Source organism: Crocodylus siamensis, chromosome 2 (assembly GCF_052110815.1).
Source record: "Crocodylus siamensis isolate JL-2025a chromosome 2, ASM5211081v1, whole genome shotgun sequence".
In the NCBI taxonomy this organism is placed as follows: Eukaryota; Metazoa; Chordata; order Crocodylia; family Crocodylidae; genus Crocodylus; species Crocodylus siamensis.
Genome location: NC_143396.1, coordinates 1,298,974 through 1,318,240, shown reverse-complemented (window position 1 = coordinate 1,318,240; position 19,267 = coordinate 1,298,974).

Here is a 19,267-nt window from a genome sequence, read left to right as displayed (position 1 = left end):
GATGTTGCATGCCTTACCATGTAAAATAAGGGCCAAACATGCTTCTGACTTAAACCTACTACATGTAGAGTGAAGTCAGTGAAATTACTCTGAACAGAAATAAAAACTGGTTTGAAATCTACCTGTAGGCTACACCCTGGGATTTCTCTCCTTTTCCTTCCTCTGGTTTGTCTTCTCTGCTTCAAGAGCAAGATGTTTATCTCAAAGGGGCTGCTTGGCTGAAGTTGCTTCAAATTGGAGTCAGTTAGCAGCCAGCTCCTTCCAATTCTTGGTGTCAGCATCTGTTTTTTTGTTGTACGCTCTCAATGGGTCCTTGTAGCATTTCCTTTGGCCACTGCAAGACAGTAAGTGAGCATCCAGCCTCTCTCAACTCTTGAGATTGGTGTCTGTTTTCTGCAGGTATGCCTTCAATGTGTCCTTGCCATGTTTTCTCTGGCCACCAAGAGATCCCAGGCTGTAACTAAACTGGGAATAGAGCCCTTATTTTTGGATTTGAGTCAAGCACCCACATACAATGTCCAGTCCAGCAAAATTGGTGCTATCAAAGAAAGTGTAGAGGCAGTCCTTGGACTTACGACATAATTGGTTCCTGAAAACTGCATCTTAAGTCAAAACGTTGTAACTCGGAACCATTTTTGCCATAGAAAACAATGTTATAAATGGGGATTGGTTCCTGAACCAGGTCCAATACCCTATTTTCACCAAAGATAATCCAGAATTTTGTATTCAATTGATTATAGATGAATGGGGGCTGGATTATCTTCCGAGATCCCTTCCATCTCTAATGTCTATAAATAATATAGCTACATTAAGCAGACAAGGTTCTTTGGGTGTCTGCGTATGTCCTTAGACCAGCACGGCTACAACCTACACCACTATATCTACATAAATGCATTTATATTGTAAATAGAAAACATATTAATTTGCAAGAACTTCTTTGAGGTGACTCTGCTGGACTTTTTGAAGGCCTCTTGGTTGGACTTTTTGAAGGGTTTCTGGCTGGAATCTTCTCAGGAGTCTTGGCTGCATGTTTTTCTGGAGACTTGTCTGCTTTCTTAAAGAAAGTGTCCAAGGAAATTTGGACAGATGATCTCCAGGGACATGGGTGATGCAGTGAACTTGTTCGCTGGTGTGGTGTTGCGTCAGATCAAGTGTTGTAAAGTCAAAACTGGGTGTCAGTTTATAAACACTGTAACTTGGAATGTTGTAAGTCAAAGACTGTATTAACAAAAATATATCAAAGTCAGAAAAGCAATCTGGGATCCCTTTAAAATAAAAGTGACAGTGACAAGTCCTTGAAGGTCTTTTGAAGTGCAGAGAATAGTGTCCCCATTGTTATTATTTTAGTAACAGTATCATCAGTAGGCTGCCATGAGAATCCAAGCCAGATTGTTCTAGGCACTGTAAAAACCCTAATAGGACAAAGTCTCTGCCAAAGATATCCTGAAAGTAAAATAGACGAGACAGTCTGAGGGAAACAGAGTCACAGAGATTTTCTGTGGTCACAGAGCTCAGGAAATGATATTAGAACTCAGGACTACACCCTGGGAGTGGCTGGTGTTGGGGAATAGGGGTGCGAGCGCACCCTGCCCGTCCAAGTCCGCTGACATGCTTCATAGGGATAACGTTGCTAATTCAGCTGCTCTTGACTTATCCCCAGTGCTTGCTCTGTAGTCCCCAGTCACCGTGGAGGCCTACAGATGAATGGCAAGCCTAAACCAGCCTCACAAGTGAACTTCCAGGAATGGATCATCTCAGTGGACTCAGGTGCATTGGGCGTGGATGACATGTTTGGCCCCATCTTACCAGGGACACACCAGTGACACCATATTGGCATGTCCTCAAGTCCCTGGCCAAGATTGTAAGCACTAGATTGCTTTCACACACCTGTTATCAGGAACCAATTCACTGGCATAAAATGCTTTGGAAATACATCTCTGACTAATATTTTTTTCCCTTTCAATTTGACAGCCCTTGTGGGTTTTCCCCCTTCCTTTGTGTTCACAATTACTGACACACAAAATGTAATTTAAAGCTATGACTTTGATATTAAAAAATGAGAGTGGGAAGTAATAACACATCACAATGGAAACCAGTCTAAGTGGTTTACTGTCACGGATAGGGAGGGGTTGGGGAGAGCAAACATCTATTGCATTATGTCATCTGATGTGCATGTGTGTAACGTGCTACTTACAAAGAGAGGCTAACTGCACCGGGGGCAAGTTCAGGGAATGATAAGGACAGCAGATAGGCAGGGGATGAAACCAAAGTGCCTTTCTCACAATGGCATTGCATTATCCCTTTCTCTCCTTTCCCATCTGCCCAACTATCTTGACAACAATAACAGCCTGTTCCTGTTGACAAGTGTAACAATAAAACTCATCTTTCCAAATAGAAAAAGAGTTTGTACTTTTGAAGCGGTGTTATCAAAATCCATGGCAGAGCCTGAACACGTGAAAATGAAGATGCATCCCTTTTGCGAATGAAGCTTTCCATACCCATATATGAATTACAGTGCATTCCTCTTCATTCTATGCAGGCTGCTTTCAATCTTCAGCATGCCACGAAAATAAAGCTATACAGACACTTAGCCCTTAGGTTCGTTTGCTTTGGGGATACCCTTACAAACAGCCTGCTGAAGTGTGAATTTGGCTGAATAAGGCAAACCTTCCCCTGGGATGGGGCAAATCCGAAATTCTGACCCTGATGCTAGAGTGGTTTATTCTTTTTATATTAAACAGTCAATGGTTATAAATACCAAACAAAACAAAATAAAAACTCAGAATTTTTTCTGGCAGCAGGGATACTTTCCAGGTCTGTCTTCCCCTAAGGGAGTACAACTCCATCCAGCCTAACCCAGAGCTCAACAATTGGATCATTTTCCCGGGTGTTAGGGCTTTGAAACTCTTCAGAGTGAAGAGCTACTAGGATCTATGGGTACTTTGACTACACATTATTATGTAAAGGTTGGGCATATCCCCCTCCTCCAGCAGCTGTATTTTTTAATTGAGCTTCATGTCTGCTTTCTGCATCAGACTTGCTCTAGGCACATTGTACCACCACCTGAGGAATTAGAATTGGATCATTCCTAGGCTCTTTCTAGTGCCAATCAAGATCACAGCAGAAATTTGGTGGAAGTTAAGGCCAAAATGGACATGTTTAATGGATGTGGGTGCCCAAGTGGTTTTGTGTCTGCTGGAATGAGCTTTGTTCATGTCTAATTTAGGAACATAAATTCTTTTAAGACACCCATTAAAGAGCTTACAAGATCAATTTGGGCCTGTCTGTCACAGTCTGTGGGACCAACTGCCATGCCCCATAATTTTCATGAGGAACTGCAACAGCTCAGTCATCAGGAGAGTTAAATGCGCATGAAGGAAGATTCATTCCAGCTAATTTATTTTTCCTATAGAACACTTCTATTTTGATATAACCCTGTGAGAGAATCTGTCCTTCTATGTGTCTGAGCAGCCCTAGTAGAGGAAGGTTGCTTCTAATTCTTATCAGTCACTGTTCACATTTGGGCCAACGTCTTCCTATGCTAGTTAGCAACCTATGGCACACAGGCCAAATCCAACTTGCATTGCTATTTGATCCAGCCTGCAGACATGGCGCTTTGGCAGCATTCAACAGCATGGGGCTTCAGTAGCAGTTGCTTTTTCCTGCCACCATGAGGAAACGTAGAAGTCGGGGCTGGGTCCTACCGCCCATCCAGCCAGCCAGCCAGCCAGCCAGCCACCTCTACCCTGAACTGAGTTAATCTGGCCGCAGCCCTAAGAGGTTACTGGCCACTGTTCTGTGCCAGAACATACAAACGATCTAAACCTAGCCTCTCCGTTCCATCAAACACTTAACTGGAGGCTAGTTTGCAAATAATTAGGCCAAACTCAGCTACAATTGTGTGAAACTCCATTAGGTAATTTCATTATTTATCTCTCAGTTAACTTGATTCCTGGGCTTGCTGCTTTATCTCTGTCATGTTCACAGCAAAATCCAGATTTATCCATGCACTATGGTAGACAGGGGAGATACTGAGTCAAGATAGCTGTCAATTTTCAAGATTATTAGTAAGTACTGGGGCTCTGATCCTTTTTGAGGTGACAGATAAGAGTTCAGTTTTAACTACCTCCGCCTCATATATCTATACAAATGAAAAAGAAGTCTTCCAAAGCTGTCAAAGTATAAGCAATTTATATGTATTTCAATGGGATTGTATTAATTATATGCATGTCAAGGGGACTTATGGCAATGGGTCTAGTGTGACCCAAGAAACGTTAGGCACAGATCTGCCTCCTGCTCTTTTGCTCATTAATAAAGATTCTGGAAATCATCCGTGTCAGGCAGCCAACTGTTTTATATACCAACTGGACAAAGAGAAATCCAATTCTACGCAAGAATAAAAGATTCAGATTGTGCATCATAGTAGGGTGCAGTCTGGTAAGTTTTCCTTTATTTCAGGGATGTACTTATACCACTGAGGAATTTTATTTGGGGACTGTTTATTTCTAAGAGGAGTTTCGCCTTATTGACCCAGAGCAGCCCAACCTTGTGACAAATACACACAGGGCCATTGAACACATGTGTGAATTAGCACCTGGCCAGACTGCTATGGCTTCATAGATTCACCTGGCCTTGTGAAGCACCAACAGTAATTGTTTTTATTGCAGCAGTATTTAAGTTCTGAAAGATACAATAGCCCGGTCCTGCTGTGATTACTCATGTGAGTGAAACTTGAGTTAGCCCACTAGTTTTATGAGGCTATTCACGCAACTGTGGAACATTTAAAGGAATAATGATTACAGAAGAACATCCCCATCTGTAGCTTTGATCCTAGGTGAAATCTTATCATTTACTCCTGTTTTTCACTGCTACAAAAAGTTCCCTTAGCCAGGTCACACAGTTGAAAATAGGCCTTTTCTGGTATGAAGTGGCAGGCTTTTGCATTTAAAAAAAACCCATGAGTTTGTGCACAGGCTTCAGCATGTGCAATTCAGGAGCCAGGGGCCCAGCTGAGCTAGAATTCTCCACTGGTGCATGTAAATGATATTTGACTTGGTTAGACATAAGCTCACCCTGTGTGCGTACATATTTTTGTTTGGTTTTCCCTTCCAAAAAAGCTGAGCTCCTGTAATTGCCTCTGATAATCAACTGCAAATGTTAGGGACTTAATTTTCTGTTGAAGAAGACATCTGTGATTTACACATTTGTGCTATACTCACCTGTCCTACAGTCACACTCAGTTGCATGCTTTTCTTGCACCATGCAGCTTGCCCTCTTGACTGCCCAGTGAGCCACTTCCAGCAGAAATGATAAAAGCGTGCTCTAACCCATTTAGCCTATACACTGATGGTTTGGGCCTTGTAATGGGAAGTGGAATATGTGAGACTGACTCGTCTCAAAATAGTAAGGGGCTAAACCAAGATTTTGATCTTCCAAGACAAAAGCTGTATACCACAGCAAAAAAGCCCCCAAATTCAGAGACAGCCATATAGATGCCATTCATATCAGCTAGCTATAGGAGTCTCCCCTTCCAGTAACAAGGTGATATGAGTCAACCCTGAGAATCCTCCAGGTCTCCCCATGCACTGTATAGGAAGCCACAGCACTTAAGTCAATTAATTTGCATCACCTTTCTGAGGCAAGATGCCTACATTGTAGGCCTTCGAGGTCAGATTGGATCTGGATCCAAGCTCAGAAGAGACCACTTTGACGGCTAGTCTCACCTCCTATATCCAAAGTCTGTAGAATCCTATTCCCAGAAGATGAATTGCATCAGGTCTTGAGGACCTTTGGGGAAACTGGTTGCTTATCAATTCAGGAGACCCACTTTATTGCCACAGGGGCCCTTCCAGTCCTATATGCCTATGTCTTTCAAAAACATATCCAATCTTCTTATAAAGAGTTCAAGCAATAGTGACTCATGCCCCTGATAAGCTTGTCCAGTGCTTAATTGCCCTTACTGCTAGGAAATTGCATGCTATTTCAAGATTAATTTTGTCTAACTTCATCTACTTAGAGGGAGGGAGACATTGGATCTCATTATGCTTTTGTCTGCATGACTTGAAAAGACTCCCGCTATCTGATTTTTCCCCATGTGTACTTGCTTATACAATAATCATGTTGTCTTACGCTGGAAAGCAACGTGGGTTACAATTTATATTCAGAATCATGCCATTTTACAAGGTACCTAGCAAGACTATTTATGAGTATTCATGAGCAAACCGTTTTCCTCCTACCTTGTAATCTAATGAACCTGACAGAGAGGTTCGATTTTCCCATCACAAGAACTTCATATTCTTATGCTTGTTTAAAAAGTTATGCAGATGCATTAGATGAAGCCACTTTGGTTATATAGAGGTTTTTCCACTACCAAGCCAGTATCAGGCAGCAAGTGAGAAAGTCTTAGTCCAGCATCTATATGCCCATGATTAAATATAGTATGCCTTGGTTGGCACCATATTAGGGTACAGGCAGACAAGCTATAAGGTGAAAGGGGGTATGAATGTATTGCACTTCAACTGCTTTACAGTAACTACCTCTGTGCATGCTCTTAGCCTGGAGTGATCCTCTCATTCACTGAAGCCAGTTACTTTTCAACCTCTTCGGTATAAGAGTGTGCACACAAAAAATTACCATGGACCTGACGTGGTAGAGTTCCAGACCCATTAATTGTATGGTATCTAATTCCTCTACCCACACCTTAATTTAAGTATCAATGCATTGCTGTTGTTTTCTACTACATAGGCAATATGGAAGGATAGTTGCTTCCATGCAAGAACAACTGACTGAATTTCCCTGGTCTATGTTATGCAGGAGGCTTGATGAGATGTTCATCCTGTGTTATTCAGAATGGCCTTTTCTGATCTCAATAATGCTGAGCTACTAGACTTGTTCTTAGCTTAAATGTGCTTATTAGAGCTGGTGTCTCCACTTGACTTTGATATACTTCTTTAATATTAGCACTCATACCCAGCATCCCTCCTTCATCAAAAAAAGAGAAGAAAACTGCCCAGAGGCAGATGGAATTAGGCTTAAATACTACCAAGTGAAGCTCTAAATAGTTAGCTGTGAGCATGCCTACATGAGACATTTACTGTGGAGTCGTCTAATTAGTTCTGCAGAAACATATCACCATCTACACATGCGGTGCTATTCGGCTGGAGCAACAAATTAACTCTGCTGCAGGATAGAGCTGCCAGACACACGTACTAACCTGTGGGAAAGTTATCTACTCTGCCACAATGCATATATAGGCACTGATGGGGCTGGATGAGCCATGAGGGTCCTACAGTGTGGGGAATACCTTCCAGATAGCCCCACACTGGAGCTCTAACCAACCCTTCTGCAGCAAGTTGATTTGGGTTGGAGCAGACCTGGCTGACAGGCTGACCCTCAGGGCTCCTTGCTAGCTGGGCATGCTCTGTCCCAGCTCAACCTGCTGTGGTTCTGTGCACATGTGCAAACACTGAGTCAACGAGCGATAAACTCCAGCAAAACAGTGCTGGAGTTTATTCAGCTGCCCTAATTGCACACGTAATCATGCCCTGTCATCCTTAATCTGCATTCAAGTGCCATCAATATACTCCTTCCCTTTCCCCATGCTACTTGGCACAGTCAAAAAAAATGTTAATCACATACATGTCCCTCTATCCATTATCTCCATGACATTTTAAGTTGCTTCCATATTCTCTACTACATCTAAGAAAGAGCAGCGAAGACTTCAAACTCAAGGTGTGTCTGGGCTCTAGTCCAACAAAGTCCTGGAGCTTATGCTTAAGTTTGAGCATATCAGTAGTTCTGCTGACATCAAAGCAGCAGCTTAACTTTAAGCAAAGTGCTTGAGTCATCTCATGGAAGTTAGAAAGGCAATTCAAATCCTTGTAGGGAAGAACAGCCCAAACTTACAGATTCACTCATCTCATTTCTCTATCAGGGTTATCATCTTTTATGTCTCAGCCCAGGCTGCGTCATCAACTATATAGTTTTTACTATGATTTCACATGAGTTTCTACTCCCTGAGATAAAGAACAGGAACTTTGTTCATCGTGGCTGCAGCCAGCTCAGTATTTTTCTGTGGCCCACCTGCCATTAGCACAGGATGACACTGCATGACTACCTCCTTAAATAACAAATGAGCAGCAAATGTGCATCGCTCTGTGTTCAGCCACTATAAGAGAGGAAAGGTTCACAGAGCTCTTCAGTACATCCAGATCACTTAAAAAGTATATTGGTTTATTTTTGTTTTCATGGGTACTGCTCTAGTCAGCAAGCACATTCTTGCCAAAGGCTTTCCATTTGTTAGGCCTTCTGTGACCTTTATGTTTTCAAATTAACTTTCCTTGTTGCTCTTTCTCGGCTTATGAAAGCATTCTGCTTAAATACCGCAAAACAGTTTGCAAAAAATCAGTCTGCATCTCACAAGTCTCTGCACCCTCCATCAAGACAGCCTAACTGATCTGATGGGCCTCAGTTCTCATAAAAGTGAGGATTTATTTGGTCTAGCTGCAGTTCTTATAACCCTGCAGGTTACTAATGGCCAATAGACATAGACATTTCGTGAGATGCTGCAAAATATATGTTTGTTTTGGACCCAAGAGGTAGCTCTTTTTAAATGACAAAAAACAAATGGTCTCATTTATAAAGGTTGCAGGTATTAAGTCAGAAGGTACAGTTTCAGACATCATGTGAGTTAATTATATACCTCTTACATGCTATGTGTACAGGCTGTAAACATCTACAATACAGGTTGCCAACATGATACATTTTGTTTTCCATTCAGGTATATATATTAGTGCCATGCACTTGCTATCAGGACAGCTGGTTCCTGTGAAGCAGTTTTTGCTCTCCCTACATGCTCCGTGAATATATCATTGTGGGACGTAGTGCATGAGCTTTAAATAAATATACAATGCCAAGTTCAAATTTGTCAGCCCCCCACCCCTCAAAGCCCTTCACAGCCCTGCCTCTCTCTACTTTTTTTTAATTTCTTTTATAAGCTCTGTTGTAACTGTCTGTACTTACCTGGCAAAGCCACCTTTCTCCACCCCATAGTCAGCCTGTCTTGCAAACACTTCTGTACCTTCTCCTATGATCCACGTTATAATTTAATTGTTTTTGGAAGTCGTTATTTTTTTTTCCCTTTCAAATGTCCATTTAAAAAAGTAATCTAAGAACTAGTGAATCTTTAAGAAAGCAATATTTGTGGGCACCTGTAAACTATAGAGGAAGGTGATAATGTTCTAAACTCATCAAAATCCTAGTTGAGGGCTATCCAGTGTTAATGTGGGTAGGGGTCATGTGCTCTCCCTCCCTGGCCATGCAGTGAATGGATGATACCATGCAGCGATGTCTTCCACAAGGATCCCTCATTGCATAGGCAGCACTACCAGACCCTTCCCCTCCCAAACCCTTCCTTGACAAATGACAGTGGGAGAGGCAGCTGCAGGGGCAGGAGGCTGCATACTATCTGGGACTGCCCCACCCTATCTTAAGTCAGACCTACTTTAACAATTATGTTTGCCTAAGATCTTAGGTGGCAGAAGAAGAAGAATAAAAGAGACTATGGAAACTATGGACTCTCATTTTTTATTACTTTTAGTTTGGCCTGGTAGAATCAGAAACTAAGATAGTTGCAAAATGAACTATAAGCTACACCTGACCAGCAAAATTAGTATAAATTAAATATAGAGACAACAAAAAATATAGCAAATACTGAGGCCCACTTTATTAAAAACCTGGCTCTCCTATTATTCATGTTTAATTTAACCTGTTTAAAGTTATCATACAAATATAAGCTTAGTACATGACAACCCTATATTTTTAGTGCGTCCAATTTTTATTAGTAAATCAATATAGTGTCTCTCAAATGTTCCATCTGTATAACAGTATACATTTATAACAATATAAGCATCTCTCAGGAGCAAATGCAAGCATCCCCAATTTGCTGCTTCTGTCCTGTGAGTCCTATTAAAACCCTAAGGAAAAAGCTTAGGCAGTTACGAGTCCTTCTATTGTGGTGTTCTGATAGTATCATTCTTATCCGGTGGAAAGAGGTTGTTGAACATGTGCCTGGAGGTGCTGGAATAGATTGGTGAACCTAGAGATGTTTCAATCATCTCCAAATCTCAGCTGGCAGGAGAAATGATAGCATGCAGAAATGGGGCTATACTAACAAGATGGATATAAATAAATGTGAGAAAACACAGACCATACAACTCCTGTCAGTCTGTGTAGTCTTGGAACAGTCACTTAACTTATGGAACCTATCCAGGGCTACAAAACAAGTGGTCATGTGTTCTTACTTCATGAGGGGAATGTAGTTGTGGTGGAAGCACAGACATGAAAAAGAAGAACCAAGTGGGAAAAACTCAGTGAAGCTGTGCCAATTTACAAACTCTGTGAATCTGGACCCATGGATCCTACTGTTTTCAAAAGGTTTTGAATGATTCATTCAATTATCCATTGAAGGAATCTGCCTGTTTAGACCTCTATGTCCACATGCAGTCTTCCAGCCAGTTTCCCCATCCTGTGCACCCATTGAAGAAAAAGATGCAAGGATGAGATGTTATTGCAAGGGTTGTAGCAGCTGAAGAAGTGCTTTGAAAAACCTCAAGGACAATTCAGAAAATCAGACCTCAACTCATTCAGGGAATTCATTGGCAAGATCTCCTGGGAAACCAGACTGATGGGGAGAGGAGTCCAGGAGAGCTGGCTGTGCTTCAAAAAAGCCTTACTGAGAGTGCAGGAACAAACTATCCCAATGTGCAGGAAGACTAACTAGCAAGTATGGCAGAAGACCAGCTTGACTTAGCAGGGAACTCTTCAGTAAACTAAATCATAAAAAGGAAACTTATAAGAAGTGGAAACTTGGACAAATCACTAAGGAAGTATATAAGAGCATTGCTCAGGCATGCAGGGATGAAGTCAAGAAGGCAACAGTGCAATCGGAGTTGCAGCTAGCAAGGGATGTGAAGGGTAAGAAGAAGGGTTTCTACAAGTATGTAGGTAGTAAGAAGAAGATCCAGGAAAGTGTGGGTCCTTTACTGAATGGGGGAGGCAACCCTGTGAGAGGATGAAGAAAAGGCTGAAGTGCTCAGTGACTTTTTTGTCTCAGTCTTCATAGGCCAGGTCAACTCCAAGACTATTGCACCAGGCAGCACAGTCTGGGGAGGAGGTGAGCAGCACTGGGGCTGAAAGAACAAGTTAGGGGCTACTTAGAAAAGCTGGATGTTTATAAGTCCATGGGGCTGGCTGAGATGCACCCAAGGGTTCTCAGGGATTTGGCTAATGTGATGGCAGAGACAATGGCCACCATCTTGGAAAACTCCTGGTGATCAGGATAGGTCTCGGATGATTGGAAAAGGGTAAACATAGTGCTCATATTTTAAAAAGGGAGGAAGGAGGATTCAGGGGACTACAGACCAGTCAGTCAGTCTCACGTCAGTTCCTAGAAAAATCATGGAACATGTCCTCCAGGAATCCATTTCTAAGCACTTGGAGGAGAAGGTGATTAGGAACAGTCAGCATGGATTCACTAAGGGCAAGTCAGGCCTGACCAACTTGATTGACTTTGAAGATGAGGGAACTGTCTCTGTGGATGCAGGAAGCCTGGTGTATGTGGTATACTTTGATTTTAGTAAGGCTTTTGATACGGTCTCCCACAACATTCTTGTAAGCAAGCTAAGGAAGTATGGGCTGGATGAATGGACTATAAAGTGGATAGAAAACTGGCTGGAGCATTGGGCTCAGAGAGTAGTAATCAAGAGGTTGATGTCTAGTGGGCAGACAGTATCAAGTGGAGTGTCCCGGGGTCAGTCTTGGGGTGAAAATTGCAGAGAGTCTAGTGGAGGGCAACAAAAATGGTGAGGGGGCTGTGGGACATGACTTATGAGGAAAGATTAAAGGAACTAGTGGGCATGCTAGAAGGGAGGAATTGGCTGCAATCAGACCTAGACAGGTTACGGGGTGGGCAGATGAGAATAGGATGGGATTCAACACTGAGAAATGCAAGGTGATACACTTGGGGAAGAAGAACCAGCACCATACCTATAGGCTGGGGAACTCCCTTCTCATCAGTGCAGAAGCAGAAAAGGATCTTGGAGTCATTATTGATACTAAAATGAACATGGGCAGACAGTGTGGGGATGTGGTCAGGAAGGCCAACCACACCTTGGCATGCATCCACAGATGCATCTCGAGCAGGTCCAAGGAGGTAATCCTCCCCCTCTATGCGGCACTGGTCAGGCCGCAGCTGGAGTACTGCGTCCAGTTCTGGGTGCCGCACTTCAGGAGGGATGAGCACAGAATGGAGAGGGTCCAAAGGAGGCCACTTGCATGATCGGGGGAAGCAGGGCAGGCCCTACGAGGAGAGGCTACGGGACCTGAACCTGTTCAGCCTTCACAAGAGAAGGCTGAGGGGGGATCTAGTGGCCTGTTACAAACTAGCCAGAGAAGACCAGCAGGCACTGGGGGAGTCCCTGTTCTCCCGAGCACTACCAGGAGTGACTAGGAATAATGGTCACAAGCTGGCAGAAGGTAGATTCACACTAAACATCAGGAGGCGCTACTTCATGGTCAGGGCAGCTAGGATCTGGAACCAGCTTCAAAGAGAAGTGGTGCTGGCTCCTACCCTGGGGGTCTTTAAGAGGAGGCTAGATGAACATCTTGCTGGGGTCATTTGACTCCAGTACTCTTTCCTGTCATGGCAGGGGGTCAGATTTGATGATTCGCTCAGGTCCTTTCCAACCCTACCAAATATGAAACTATGAAATTAGGTTTATTTCATTTAGAGAAGAGAAGACTGAGGAGGGAATTAATAGCAGCCTTCACTTACCTGAAGTGTGGTTCAAAAGAGGATGGAGCTGAACTGTTTTCAGTGGTGGTAGATGACAGAACAAGGAACAATAGTCTCAAGTTGCAAGAAGGAAAATTTAGGTTAGATATTGAGAAGAATTTTCTCACTAAGAAGGATAGTAAAACATTGGATAAGGTTATCCAGAACGGTGGTAGAAGCTCCATCCTTGAAGGTTTTCAAAACCTGGCTAGACAAAGGTTTGGGATGATCTAGTAGGGGATGGTCCTGGTTTGAGCAGGGGGTTGGACTAGATGACCTCCTGAGGTCTTTTCAAACCATAACTTTCTATGATTCTATGAATTGCAAACAATCCACCCACCCCACGAGCACTTTCTTATATGGAACTGCAGTGATCTAATTTGTCCTCCCTTTGGTTTCATGCATCCATTAGACTATTAGGATGACATGACCTCAGAGGTGCAGTATACAAGTGAATCTAAGATCATTCCATCCCTGGGCTTTTTTATATGTGGTCCTGATGCAGCACTGGGTGCTTTTTGTTAGTGAACCACACTAATTAAAAACACCCACACTTCAGAATATCAGGACCGCAGCCTCCCCCCGTGATGAAAAAATGGCAGCAGAATGATTTGAACTAAAGCACATCAAATGTGTTTTAGTTCAAAGTGCACCGCCACCATTTTCTCATTGCAGAGATGTGTTGCACTGCCGATACATGTGATGCGTGAGGCTGCACATCGATTTACATATTCTGTCAGACTCAATTAATTGAGTCTGCTCTGATGCACTGGATTTCCAGTGCATTGGAGCAGGCTCCCCACATATGTGTAAGTGTCCCCCATGTCCTGGGATTGCCATTTGTTGCAGAGTTAGCTGCGGGGGGGGGGGGGGGGGGGGGGGGGGGGGGGGGAGGGGGGGAGGGCTCATAAGTATTTGGTAAAGCCAGTAGTTTGGACACCAAGCTGAACTTTTCTATGGCCCAGCCAGATTGCTATTAGATTTGCATGATCCATGGCATAGGGATATGTCTTGGTACTTACTTTTCAGAAACTGAAATTAGACTCTCCTGGGTGTCACCTTATTTTCTTCTGAACCATATTTTTGTGGAAATAATAGGAGTGGTATGGGTAGCTCCCCTGTTCCGAATAGAAGTAGTAGTTTAGAGTCAGTGTAACTGTTGTGCCAGCTAATTAATTATTTTCCAGGTGCAGAGCTTGTGTAACTATGTATTTTTTCAAGTCAAGACCCTTTCCTTATAATGGTGAGCAACAGTTTCACTGCACACTGGAATAATTTGTCTTTCTTACTTCTCACTAGAGCCTGGAAAGAAACAATTTTCCAATTTCCCAGAAATATTTAATATACCATTTTTTTTTTCCTTTCTCAAATTGGGACAAAAAGTCAAAATATGTATCCGTGTTGACAATTATTTTATCTAGGATTTGCTGTGCTTCCACTATTTAGAGTTTTCTCTACACCAGAATTCTCTGTGAAACCTCTGTGGAAAGGAAATCATTCTTTTTTTTTCCTTTTAAAGAACATTTTGAGAATTACTTTGATAAAGAATGTAAGAACTAAAAAACCTCACTTTTGTTCAAAAATAATTAGAATTTTTAACAGGGAAAAATATGTTGATAAATTCCTAACCAGTTCTACTACATATCACTGAGTCCACTATTCATAAAGGATTCATGGTGCAATTCTTTAATATACCACATGCATTTTCTAAAAAAAAATTCTGGTAAGGCTGTCAATTAATCTTGGTTAACTTGAGTGATTAACACTTTAATCATTGTTCGCAATGTTTTTTTTTTAAACACATTAATCATGCACATAGTTTTGGAGCCTGCACCCAGGCTCCACTCCACTCCTCTGGCATCACTGCTGCCTCTGGGCCACCCAGCTGGGCAGGGGTGGCAGCTCAGAGGACTACAGGGCAGCCCAGGTGTAGGATCCAAGCTGCTGCAGCAGTGGGGGAGAAGGGGCATGCACAAACACAGACACAAACACAGAAGAGCAACCTCAGCTTGTACATAGCCAGGAACACAGCCCAGGAAGCATGTAGAGCAGCACCCAGCAAATAAGTCTGTGAGAGAGAAGGGGAATGGGAGAGGGGGGGGAGTGGCAGGGAGGCAGATTGAGGCTTCCACAGTGAGGGAGAGGGTGGGGCAGGGACAGGGACTGGGGCTGGGGCTGGGGCTGGGGCTGGGGCTGGAATGAATGGCACCCTGGGGCTGGGGCAGATTGTGAGGTAGAGGAGGACATACCCCCCCAGATTTGTTTGCAGAGTGGAGGCAGGCTGCAAGCTGGGGCTTTCTGCGCTCTGCTGCCTTTGCCCCACGAGATACAGACTGGCTGTGCCATATGTCCTGTGCCCATCTAGCAGTGGGAGGCTCAGCATAGTGTTGAGCAGCTCCGGAGGAATGACAACAGGGTGCAGAGCCCTGAGCCCATGTGCACGGCCCATCTCCACCTCCCCTGGGGGTGCACACAGCAGCAGGAGCAGCACCCCTCCCCCTGTGCCTGGACCACAGCTCTATCCCACCACCCTGGGGCCTCATTCACTCTAAACCCTGCCTCACACCCTCCCTCATCTCGGTGACCTTGATCTGCCTTCCCCTGCCCTTCCTTCCCCCACCCCCTATCCCATCCACAGTCTTACCTGCTTGGAGGTGTCTGTGTGAGTCTGTGCATGTGTGCCTATACATGTGTGTCTGTTTCTCTGTTTCATTATGTGCGTTTGTCTATGTGTGTGTGTGTCTGCTGCTCACTCCCAAGCCACAGCCCCCCCCCAACACTGCTTCTGTCCCTCACTTCTGACCTACAGTATCCCACATCCTGGCAGGACATGCAGGAACCCCTTCCCTGGGCTCCAAGTCCTCATACACACACAGTTTTTACCTATGTGATTAAAATCATAACTAACTGCGGCTATTTTTTTTTAATCATGCAACTGATTGTGATCAAGTTTTTAAATCATTTGACAGCCCTATTTTCTGGACATGAAAAGGATAACCTCTTCCCTACTACATATGGGGACAGATCCTATATGAGTTCTTAAGCACAAAGCAGTATGCTGATTTCATGTACCCTAAATGGGAGACATATAACTTGCTTGTAATAAAAATATGGTCGTGTAAGTTGTGCAGTGCATACATCTTAATAGTATGATCTATCCTTTCCTTTCATTGCTAGAATTTTAGCACTATTACAGTGTAGGTAATTTCAGTTAATGCAACACAATTATTCCTTATAAATTGGATTTCTAATATTTTTTTATCTAAGATGCACACATTCAAAAAAAAGATACATAACCCTTAAAACGTTACAAAATGAGATTAAGTAACCCTCATATACTATGGTTTGACTTAAATATTTTATATATTTCTGTGGCAGTGCACTTTCAGTGCCTGCCACTTTAAGGCCTGAGTCAGGCAGCCAGCAGATGTTTGATTGCGGCAGCCATTTTAGAACACTGGCTGCCTATATAAACACAGCAGTTTGCTGCTGCTTTCAGCCCAGGCAGAAACATCTCCTGGCTGAGCTGTATGGAACATCTAGCAGTTAGGAGCTGGAGGCTCTTGGTTCTGGGCATGACCGAAGATTGTACCCTGCCAGGGAAGGGTGGCCTAGTGGGGCTCCTGGTGGTGCAGGAGTCCCCAGGAAATGCCAGGCCAGTTATCACCCCGGTGAAAAGGGAGGAAGGGTGCCTTAACCCCAGCCACCATCTTTGAGTGGGCTTGGGAGGCAGGAGTGGGGCCAGGCATGGCTGTGGCCACCTAAGCCCATGAGGGGGGCATAAGACCCTGGGGAGTGAGTGTAGTCGGGCCAGGCACAGCAAACAGAGTTTCACATGAGCCTATGGAAGTGGTCAACCTGAAGGTCCTGAGAGAGAGGATGGTGTAGTGAGGCCTGGGGGAAGAGGGCAGAGTTGTGTGGCCACACACAGAGAAGGGCTGAATGGGAGTAGGTCTAAAGGGCTGTGCGTAAGTGAGGCCTGAGTAGGGCTGAACCAGAAATAGGCCTGAAGGGCAGTCCCAGGGATGCATTGAGTAGGGCCAAACCAGGAATAAGCCTGAAAAGCAGCAGAAGGGCCAGCCCTGTGAGTAGTTGTTTGGGAAGATGATAAGCAGACCCCAGGGTGGGGCATGGTGCAGAGGCCCTAGAGTGGGCATGGTAGGAACCCCATGTGAGGGAAGTAGGCCAAGGTAGGTCTTTGGACACCTGAGGCTGTAGTTGAGCCAGAGGCTGAGTAGGGGGCTCAGCCATAGTGTAAGGGATGAGTCCTGACCTGGGTAAATTCTCCACTGCTAGGAGGCTGAGTGTGGGTTGAAAATAAGACCTGTAGTTGAGCATAATGACCTTCTGCTCCAGGGCAGGAATGAGAGTCCCCGTGAGACCCTGGAACACCAGTCATGGTGTGGGATAAGAGTGTCATGTGGATGCCATCTGCGAGGCATGGGCTGCAGTGTAGGGAAGGTCAGAGCTGCAAATAGCACCCCCTGGCATCAGGGTATGTAATGGGCAGTCTCCCACATTTACCATCCATTTACAGAAACACTAAAGTAGTGGCAGGCAAGACAGGGTGGATTGCCCCATAGATTTCATAGTTTTTATAGACATTAGGGCTGGAAGGGACCTCAGAAGATCATCAAGTCCAGCACCCTGCCCAAAGCCAGGAAGTCAGCTGGGGTCATAGGATCCCAACAAGATAAGCATCCAATTTGCTCTTGAAAGCCTTCAATGTAGGTGTTTGAACGATCTCCAATGGCAGTCTATTCCAGACCTTGGGGGCTTGGACAGTAAAGAAATTCTTCCTTATGTCCAGCCTGAAATGGTCTTGCAGTAGTTTATGACCATTCAACCTCGTCAACCCTTGGGGCGCTCTGGTGAACAAACATTTCCCCAGATCCTGGTGGTCACACCTGATAAACTTATTGGTGTTCATCAGATCACCCCTGAGCCTGTGCTTTTCCAACTAAAGAGCCCCATGGCTCTCAGCCTGTTGTCGTAAGGTCTGTTTTCCTGACCTCTTATCATGTGCGTGGCTCTCCTCTGGACTCTCTCAAGCTTCTCCACATCCTTTTTGAATTGTGGAGCCCAAAACTGGACGCAGTACTCCAGCTGCAGCCTCACCAAAGCCAAGTATAAGTGGAGAATGACGTCCCGGGATTTGCTTGAGAAGCATCTTTGGATGTAAGTCAGCATTTTGTTCGCTTTAGTAACTGCAGCATCTCATTGCAGGCTCATGTTCATCTTGTGGTCAATGATGACCCCCAAGTCTCTTTCTTCCACAGTGCTAGCCAGTATAGCACTGCCAAGCCTATAAGGAAGCTGCAGGTTTTTCTTCCCAAGGTGGAGAACCTTGCATTTTTTGGTGTTAAACACCATCAGGTTCTCATCCGCCCATTTGCTGAGCTTGTCCAGGTCAGCCTGGATCATCCGCCTGTCTTCTGGTGTGGATGCTTTACCCCAAAGTTTGGTGTCATCGGCAAACTTGGCCAGTCCACTCCTGACTCCAATAGAGACAGGTTGGTTGGCCGGCAAGAGATCTGGCCCCAAAAAATGCCCCGTCACAATTTCCATTCATGTTTTCATATTAACTTTCATTTCTTTCATATTTTCCAGTTTACTGTATTTAAGGCATGATGAAAAAGGAGACAGACCTATCCAAGATAACAGTCCATTATGCCTTAGTAAAATCATCCATTTTTATTAAGCTCATAGAAAGGTATTTTCCTTATTAACATCTGTGCAGTGCAGCAAATTAGCACTTGCGCGCATTTCACTTAAATTGGGGATACTTATAATACCACTTTGAAATCTGGAAAGCAGAAACATGAGAGATCTTAGGAGGCAGAAAATACTCTTGCTGCTGCTATTCTCTTTAAGATAGAAGGCCCTTTATCTCAAGAAGTAGGAAACTGTATTTTGTTAAGTAGATGATCTTCATTTCCATGCTCCCTTGCTTTGAGATGCCACGGTGCATGAGAGCATGTGTGAAGTCCTTAGATGACGTGCATCTCTTGCAATCTATTAACGATGTACAATAGATGGATGAAAGGATTTTCTTAACTCATTTGTCCTTAGTAAGTAGAAACAGAGAATAGGAAATGGAGAGGATAAAAATCTGCTGCATGGCTCTGCTTATGGTAGACAGTCCTGGCTTTTAATCATTATTTGCCTGAGAACTCAGACATTATCTAATAAGACAGTACAGTATATAAGCAATCACTACATGATTGTAGGGCTCATCCACAGTCCATTAAAGTCAATGGAGTCCATATTATGGATAACTTTTTCTTTACTATCTTCATAGACTAGCAGATGTGAGACAGATTAAATTACATGTCGACAGATCATTGTGTTTTGCTGCAATCGTTCTTGGGGCATTTTGTAGTGTATTAGCTGCAATCTTCAATTTCTTGTTACTACTGAGAACTGGTTTTTCGT